The 8805-nt window shown below is 35.6% G+C and overlaps 1 protein-coding gene across 2 annotated transcripts in view; it reads left to right on the top strand.

The window, feature by feature from the left end:
- The first annotated feature begins 2179 nt into the window (after positions 1-2179).
- The window catches only part of st3gal2 (ST3 beta-galactoside alpha-2,3-sialyltransferase 2), a 29497-nt gene continuing 22871 nt past the window's right edge, over positions 2180-8805 (top strand). For both annotated transcript variants that reach the window (XM_055174218.2, XM_055174217.2), the window contains exon 1: positions 2180-2500. The gene's annotated coding sequence lies outside the window, so the exon portion shown is untranslated. The remainder of the gene's footprint in view (positions 2501-8805) is intronic.

The following is an 8805-nucleotide window of genomic DNA, read 5'->3' as shown; positions in this document are numbered from 1 at the left end:
TGTTTTGGTAGCTTGCCAGTTGTTGGCGTGTAGTTTACAGGCAAAATCATAAGGGTATTAAAAGAAGCTTAACCAAAGAAAATGCAATATTTCTTCTGTCCTTTGGAACAGTGTGCATTGTGAATATTTATATAAATTAAATAAAACTTAATTTGAAACCTAAATGTTACAATATTTGAGTGATAATTGGCACCGTGGTTGTGGAAATCCCATAAAATAACCACATACTTTTAGAGCAAAAATTTTTCATTTTTTCCATTACAACATAGAATGACCGCCAACAGCACTATTTATATCAGAACTTTGACACTTAAAACCGTTGTTAAGTAACAATATTTAAAGAGATTCGAAACATCCTGTCATGCGTAATCATACACTGTGTAACTGAATTAGAAAAGATGTTTCCTTTTTAGACTATATAGCCTACTATCTACGGTAACATGTTTTATATTTAAATATCCTGTCATGCGTAATCAAACACTGTGTGACTGAATAAGAAAAGATGTTTCCTTTTTAGACTACTATGCGGTAACATATTTTATATTTAAATATCCACCCCTCACCATCATCATCAGTGGGAAGATTTCTTAATATAGATTTCGGAGAAACGACCAAAGAGAAATTAGCACTTTAATCTAATGGAGAAACGAAAAGGATGAAGGCTGCATCCTTCAGAGGTCGCATTTGTAGGCTGCACACGTAATAAATATTAAAATATAAAAAATTATAAAGTTTACTACTTAGTTAATTGTAAATTGTTGTAATGTGCCGATGACTTATGAATGCAATGCTCAGTTAACTGAAATTAACCATGCTTAATGACGTATGCAGTCTGAATATGCGACCTCCGGAGTATGCAGCCTTCAGTTTGAAAAACAGCCACAACAACCCCACAAAGCCAAGTTTTCGCAACTTGGTAGTGTTGAAACGTTTCCAATAGGTGGCGGAATTGCATTAGAAACTTTTAGCAGCACATTGAAAATTCATTGTAGCACAAAATGCCACGTATTTATACTAAACTACACAACTCAAGTACATCAAGATCATGAGAAGTTTGTCTTTAATAGGTTGTGCAAATTTTAAAACATTTTATCACCGCCGTTTATATAACAACATATGGAATATTTATTTATATTTAGAATGAATTGCCAAAATATGAAGATATTTATTAAGAATAGTGTGATTTGAGTGTAATTGTTCTCCATGCCGCAACCGTATCATATTTTTTTTATTGCAATAATAACATATATAACATACAACAACAAAGTAACAAAACAAAGTGTGGTTCAATAATTTAAATAAGATATCATACATAATAAATCATATAAAAGCACATGGAATTTAGGTGGAGATCACATTAAGATCCTAAAAAAGGAAAAAAGAAATGAAAGGGAAAAAAAATGAGGGAGGCCATCAAATAAGATTACAAGCATATTAAAGTAGAATATTAACAAAATTTCACAAATTTCAATAGTTTTAATAGCTTTCTCATTGACAGACATTGAAATTGTATTCAAGTATAAGTTCAATTCTTGTTAAAGTGGGGTTTACTTTTTGTACATTTACATTTATGGAAACTTTCCGGTGAAAAAAGCTTGCATGTATTTAATTCTTGTCATTAACGTAAAATAATGTTTTTATAAGTTAAAGAAACATTGAAAATAATATTTTGGACAATTTATAATTTAACATCACTCCAGAAACTTGACAAAGGAAGCAAGATAGGAAAAATGCTTGACAGGAAAAATCTGTGGATAATTTTATAAAATATTTATTTAACTTTTTTTCTAAAAAAAATTCTTATTCCAATAATAAATAGTGGACGGTATTGAAGTGACCATCCGTATCATCATGTAGCAGGCTGCTGTGATCTATGGCTGTGAATACCACCAGTTCCAAATGCATTATGGGAAATGTAGTATAAAATGGCGCAAGACATAAGCGTATACCCTTACATGTTGTCCCTTTTATTTCTTAAAATGTTGTCTATTAACCTACCCAAAGAAAAATATTTATTAAATAAGTTGCTTAATTACTTGAAAAATAAAGAAGCGCGTATATCAGAAGCGCTGTTTTGAGGATTAATCTATAAAGGACTACATATCCCGGTATAAAAAGCAATGAGAGAATGCGGGGTGAGGGGTGCTTGGTTCGGGGGGGCTGCCGAGCTTCGGCACAATATTCTGTACGCACACAGAGAACATGCAGCATTGTGAAAATCACATTGTTGCACACAATATCCAAGGGTTTAGAGACGAAAAATAACGGAGCGAATAATCTGCACATCGTCATCGGCGTACTATAGCCTACGTTAGGATCCTAGAAACGATGACCGAGAATCCATGTGAATGACCATATTTAAGCTAAATACTGTTCATTTACTGCAACTGTCTGCAGAATTGACATTCAGTTATGAAGGTGAAATGGTTGTCGTTATTTATAAAAGTCGCATTGTCCGACTTCTAAGATTAAAAGAAGACGAATGGTTATGCTTCGCAAGGTAAGATCATCATAACATGCATGCATTTTATTTCCATAATGTAAGATAACCTGTTGTGGTCAGTGCTTACGTTTATAACCCGTTCAATGTTTTTTTTTTTTAATGCATAAAAGTCCCATACTCTGTAGCTTGTGTGCTCGCTGACCCACATGCATAGTACTGTAGGGACCCATGGCTTGGCCCTTTGTGTCCAAGCTCATCTCATTTATGTGAGGGTCTCATTTCACCCCAACCCACATTTACCGATCTGCCAGCGTTGCTTAGATACGGGATAGAAGGAAGGGTAGTAAAAGATTTCCTTGGGGTTGATGTAACCAAAAATGTCTTTGCCCGCCTGGTCTTTATTCAGTTTGTTCAGACTGAACTCAGAAATGACTTTTAAACTTACTTAGAGAATTAAATGACCAGAAAGGTGATAAAGTATTTAAGACATGTTTCACTTATTTTAAAGGGACATATTATGAAAACCTGACTTTTTTCATGTTTAAGTGCTATAATTGGATCCTCAGCGCTTCTATCAACCTAGAAAATGTGGAAAACAGACAAACAAGTAAATTAGTTTTGGGAAACCAACCCCTTCTGACATCACAAGGGGAGCCAAATTTCAATGACCAACCAAAGTTTCACATACTTGCAGAGGCAAGCATGTGAAAATTTGGTCATTGAAATTTGGCTCCCCTTGTGATGTCAGAAGGGGATAATACCGCCCCTTAATCTGGACTATCCTGCCATGACACTGCCATTTAGTGCAGAGATCAGCTCATTTGCATTTAAAGTGACACACCCAAAAACGGCACACTTTTGCTCACACCTTTAAAGTAGAAATTTTAATATGTTGTAATAAATTATCTATATAGTATTTTGAGCTAAAACTTCACATACATACTCTGGGGACTCCTAAGATTTATTTGACATCTTTAAAAAGTATTATCAATATTGAACATGACAGTACTGGAATTTCATTTGTACTTATAAGCTGTGTTGGCCATAACAGATCAAGAATTCACAATTTACATTAATTGTACTTATTAGAACCTCAAAGTTACATATTGATACCTCACAGGTACATATCTGTAGCTAAATGGTACATATTAGGACTTTTAAAGGGTACCCTCCCAGTGACAGCTTTTGTACCTTTTCTGAGTACGCAGAATGGAAAATGTTTGTGTGTTTTAATAAACAAGAGTAATATTGACTTATTTTAAGTAACAGCAAATTTAAAGGCTTTTCAGGTCACTTTACCAACTTGGATGTTTTTACATTAATTCAACTTCAACTCAATATTGGCCAGTTGAAATTATTTGCTTAAACCTAAAAGTGCTGCCTTAAAATTTAGGTAAGGTATATTAATGTAAATTAAAACTCATCTTTGATCATCATAATAGCAAATGCAAGATTTTCTTCCTGTGACAGTAATTTCTTCATGCTTTAAAACAGAATTAATGTACACCCTTGCCTCATTTAGTATACACGGATCTATGAAAATGCAAATTAGTCCCCACTTCTATTCAATTGCACAACTCAGACCATAGATATATGATGTTACAATAAAATGCATAGATTTTTTAGATTTTAAATTAAATAATCCAGGTCATTAAAATCATCGCTAATTGTATCTGACATTCATTTGCCTTTTGCTAATTGGTTACACCCCACCCGTAAGAGAATCTGACAGTTAGGGTTAATTACACAACACTGAAAATACAGCTCTCTTCCATCTATAGTTTATTTGAATAAATATGCAGCATGGACACATGCTGTCAAAATGAATGTTTTGCGGCTCGATGTGGATGTCAGTTCACAAAACAAATGGCCAGGCTCAGGTTGAGTTTTATTTGAAGGCCTGTGCACATCTGGTATAATGTTTCCTGAGGCACAACAGAGGACCATCTATTTCTTATACCGGCTGCAACATTATTCACAGTGAGTCATTGGTAAAAAAAATTCGAATGAATAAATCATTGCATTGAATATTTTAATCGCTAGATGTGTTGCATAAACATGCATGTCCTTATTGTGAATCAATTACAGTCTAAACTATTCAAATGTCATGAAGGCGTGTAAGAGAAGATACAGGAATGAAACATTCAGAGAACGACTTTGTTTATTGTTAAGGATTGAAAACGTATCTTATTTATTTGACAGATGCTCATTTTCTGTAACTAGGCTAAGGTTGCACCTTGAGAATTTCAGGAGCAAGCAGAAATCCTGCTGACAAAGTATTAACTAGGTTAACACTCCTTACAAATAGAGCGTGCTGTCAACGAGTCACATGTAAGAGCTCTTAAATGGGCTACCCTATGGGGAAACCTTTTTCTATCAGGGAGTCAGATCAGGTTATTTTCGCAGGGTTACCTGAAATCCATTCCTTTCACTTTTAATAGCTTAAGAAGAGTGCATTGTTATTTTTGTATATTTGTTAACTAAATGATGATTTTATTTATGAAAGCAAAGTTATGGTATTGTTGTAGGATCATTAGGCTAGTTTTGATTGGTCATTGGGCTGGCATAGTTATGCAGATCTGGCAACCCTGCATTATGCCATGCACCAAGCGAGAATGAAAGGCTACATTTTAAAACTAAATATTTTTAACACGTCCTTACAAATTTATTTGCAAAAGCAAAGTGAAACACCCTCTTTGACTTTAGCTACCTAGATGTGTGATAGCGAGAAACAAAAAAGTGAATCCTCACACATTTTGTGGCATTCTCGGTTTTTTCACAGACACGCATGAGATCACTGAGAAGTAATATGACAATTTTGGCTTTCACCCAGTCCAGTACTGTTAGATTATATTGCAGTGTGACATTGAACGAGTGCTCACAACCGTAGCCCACCTCATTTACTAATTGTATGTTAATCCAAAATAAATAGGAATGAAATAGCGAAGGCCTTTTATAATTTTGAAAATTGACAGATTTAGAAAAGGAATAAAGGGACACTTTCATAACATCATAGCATCCTCTGTAATCTGCAGTGTGTTATCCGTGTGTGAGTGTGTGTTTGTTTGGTGAGGTACGGGTTAACTGTGCCAGGGCTGAGGGCTACTGCTGTAATGGTCTGGAGCCAGCGTTGCCCCGGTTTTTCCTCTCGATCGATGTGCTCTGCGACAGGCCTTGGCATCTGGCCCCAGTCTAGGTGGTCTGAGAGGATTTCTACAGAATAAGCGAGGGAGTGCTGAAAGGAAATACCACGTCATGCAGAGATAGTGATGAAATTAAATCATTAAAAAGAACAGGACGGATAAAAAAGGGTAGAAAATAGAACAGGCCTCTTTCTATACCTGCCATTGCTGTAAAGAGAATGAGAGAGTATAAAGGCAGAGAGAGAGAGAGAGAGAGAGAGAGAGAGAGAGAGAGAGAGAGAGAGAGAGATAATACAGATGCATGGATAATTAATGAATGTGCTACAGAGAAACATTGAGATGTTAGGCATCAACTCTGTGCAACAAAGACAAGGTCAGTGAGAAGCATGGATTGGGAGAGGGTAAATGAGGACAGGCTAACCACAAACTGGTTTCTGAGCTTTAATAATAATCATTACAGTTCGAAATCCAGCATGTTCTGTTTTATAATATAAATAGGTACAGATCTGGAAAATATCATTACCTGAGGTGCAAAATAGCATGGGATGTTAAGACTGGATGTATCTTGTCTTACTTTAATGGTTAAGGGATCATTATATAGTAGGCTACGCGCCAGTTTTCACTTCTGCGTTGTCTTTCACGTCGTCGTGCAAACACACATGAAGACCGCTAGTAGTAGTTAGTATCCATGCGTGTAACCCACAGTAACAGCTCAACCACCAAAGAAGAAGCAGCTTGGCCAGTAAACCCACAAATGAAAAAGCAGCAGCAGCTTGTTGTGTATGTTTAAAGAAGACCAGCAGTGATGGAGTTAAATAATTAGCGACTTTTGTTGCAATTTGAGTTAAATCACTCCTCAACTTGGCCAATCTTTGTACTTACCGTCGCAAGCGGAAATGCCTATAAAGGAATGCGACGCAAACATTTTTGACCTGATGGGAGGGGTTGTAGTGGACCAATCACAGCGCTTGCGAATGTGTTGTAAAAAATTTTTCGAGGTGCACGTCAGGCTACGCAGAGCTATGGACAGCCTACGCATAGCCTTCGAGCGTAGAAGTTACGCACGACTATAAATTACACTTTATTGTGGCTAAGTGATGTAAAAAGTAAAGCTTTACTGTTCTGATCTTACAGATATGTAAGTTTGGTCCTTTGGAGTGCTGTACAATCAGATTTAATATAATATAATATAATATAATTTCACATAAAACAACGTCAGAACGGTGCTCTTCTCCACTCCTGTAAACACTGGGGTGGTAGTTCCGCATACGTCATCCGTGACCTTTCCACGTCATGACGCATTATGTGAGGTCACGCTGGTGTGTCACACGAATAGTGCATGACAATCGTTTCGCTAGATAAGACCCTTATGCCTCGTTTGGGATAGTTTAGAGCCATTTTAAACTGCATTGAAATAGCAATTTAAAACTGTATTTAAACTGTAAAGTGTTGGGGTCCAATAAAGTCCATTAAATGGAGAAAAATCCTGGAATGTTTTTCTTAAAAAACATAATTTCTTCTCGACTGAAGAAAGACATCAACATTTTAGAAGACATGGGGTGAGTAAATTATTGGGATTTGTTTTTTAAGAAAGTGGAGTAATTCTTTAATTAATTAATTATTTTATTTTTCCATGTTTTTAAAAAGCCATATTTTAAATAGTTTGTAGTGAGTCATTCACTTGACCCATCTTAATCGAAAAGTCTAAAGTCCCTGAAGAAATACATGAACAGTAATACAGGTTTAAGAAGTATGACACTTCTTGGGCAGCTGCTACTAGTAAGATCTCCTGGAGTGCACAAACAAATTTCTTGTGAGGTTTATGAAAGAAGAATACAATGTGACTGTATAGTCCACTGTTTTTTTTTTTTTTTTGCTTTAGATCTGATTATGATAGTTGACCACAACTTCATTGACAGGGTTGCCAGATCTCTGTAACAAAACCAGCCAGTCAAAATTAGCCTAACCTAGCCTAAATACACAAACTTTGCTTTCATAAATAAAATCATTTTAACTTAAGCTTGACATTTGATGAAAAAAATCCTTCCACATTTAAAACTTAGAAAAAATTTAACTGTGGACTTGGCAACCCTGTTTCGCATTTTTCTTGACTTTCCCTTTCCTAATATTTGGGATTCATCAACTTCCTCTGATACTTTGTTCTATCAACCACATTTACGAATAATAGTATTGTAGTCAAGACCGTCATTTACACCAAGTCCAAGACCACAGTGTGTCGAGATCAATAGAAGACCAACACTGGGTTTAGACCAGACCACCACTCCTTAAATTAATTTAAAACCGAACCATTCAAAATCTTAGAATAACACACAAAAACTGTGCTGTGTGTTAATAGGACATGCACAACAGGTCTGCTTTGTTTGGAGATAATTAAAATAAACTAAAATTGTGTCTAAAAGCCACGTAATATTAATTTCTTTTAAAGAAGGTTTGTATAAAGTCAATACCAAATTTTTAAATGCATGCTTATATTTGTGAAAACAGCTCTCTTACTCTTATGATGTTTCACAATTTGATTGCAGTCATGTTTTGTGTTCATAAGTATTCATATTGTTGACATTTTTGGCGTGACCCCTTTTATTTTTGACATGGAACAAAAGTAGCAAAAGAAATCAGATTAGAAATAAGTTATCACTTACATTTGAAGCAGAAAGTTTTACATCCAATCACATTCACGATGGTAACAAATAAATCAGACACAAAATCTGTTATTAAACAGTGATCGGTCTTGACCAGTCTTGAAATACAATCCAGAGTCCTCTTAGTCTGAGTGTAATGGGCTTTTTACCTTGGGAAAGATAAAGCTACTCGAATGTGAGACTTGCTGATGCACTAAAAAATGAAACAATAGATCCCTATGAAGTGAATTAGCACAAGACGATCAATCGCTTCGTGCTCTGTGTTAAAGCTCAGCTTTTTGGTGATTCGCAACCCTTTATCACATCCCAGATTTACAAGACCAGGCCGAGAACAAATGTGGACCGAGATCTTCAAAAATGGTCTCAAGACTGCTCTCAAGTACTACAACACTGATGATTAGTACTAGACTGTAGAGATATGTCTGTGGTTTATGGCAACAAAACAGCTTCGCCTGTGAATAGCTGTAGCCTCTGTTAAGCAAATCATGACTAATGGTCAACAGTTGCTCCAGGAAAATATGACTTGACATTAAGAACCATAGTATCTCATTGCCTTTGG

Source organism: Misgurnus anguillicaudatus, chromosome 15, assembly GCF_027580225.2.
Source record: "Misgurnus anguillicaudatus chromosome 15, ASM2758022v2, whole genome shotgun sequence".
Classification (NCBI taxonomy): domain Eukaryota; kingdom Metazoa; phylum Chordata; class Actinopteri; order Cypriniformes; family Cobitidae; genus Misgurnus; species Misgurnus anguillicaudatus.
The sequence above is the reverse complement of the archived record's forward strand: the minus strand, read 5'-3'. Positions and strand labels throughout refer to the sequence as shown.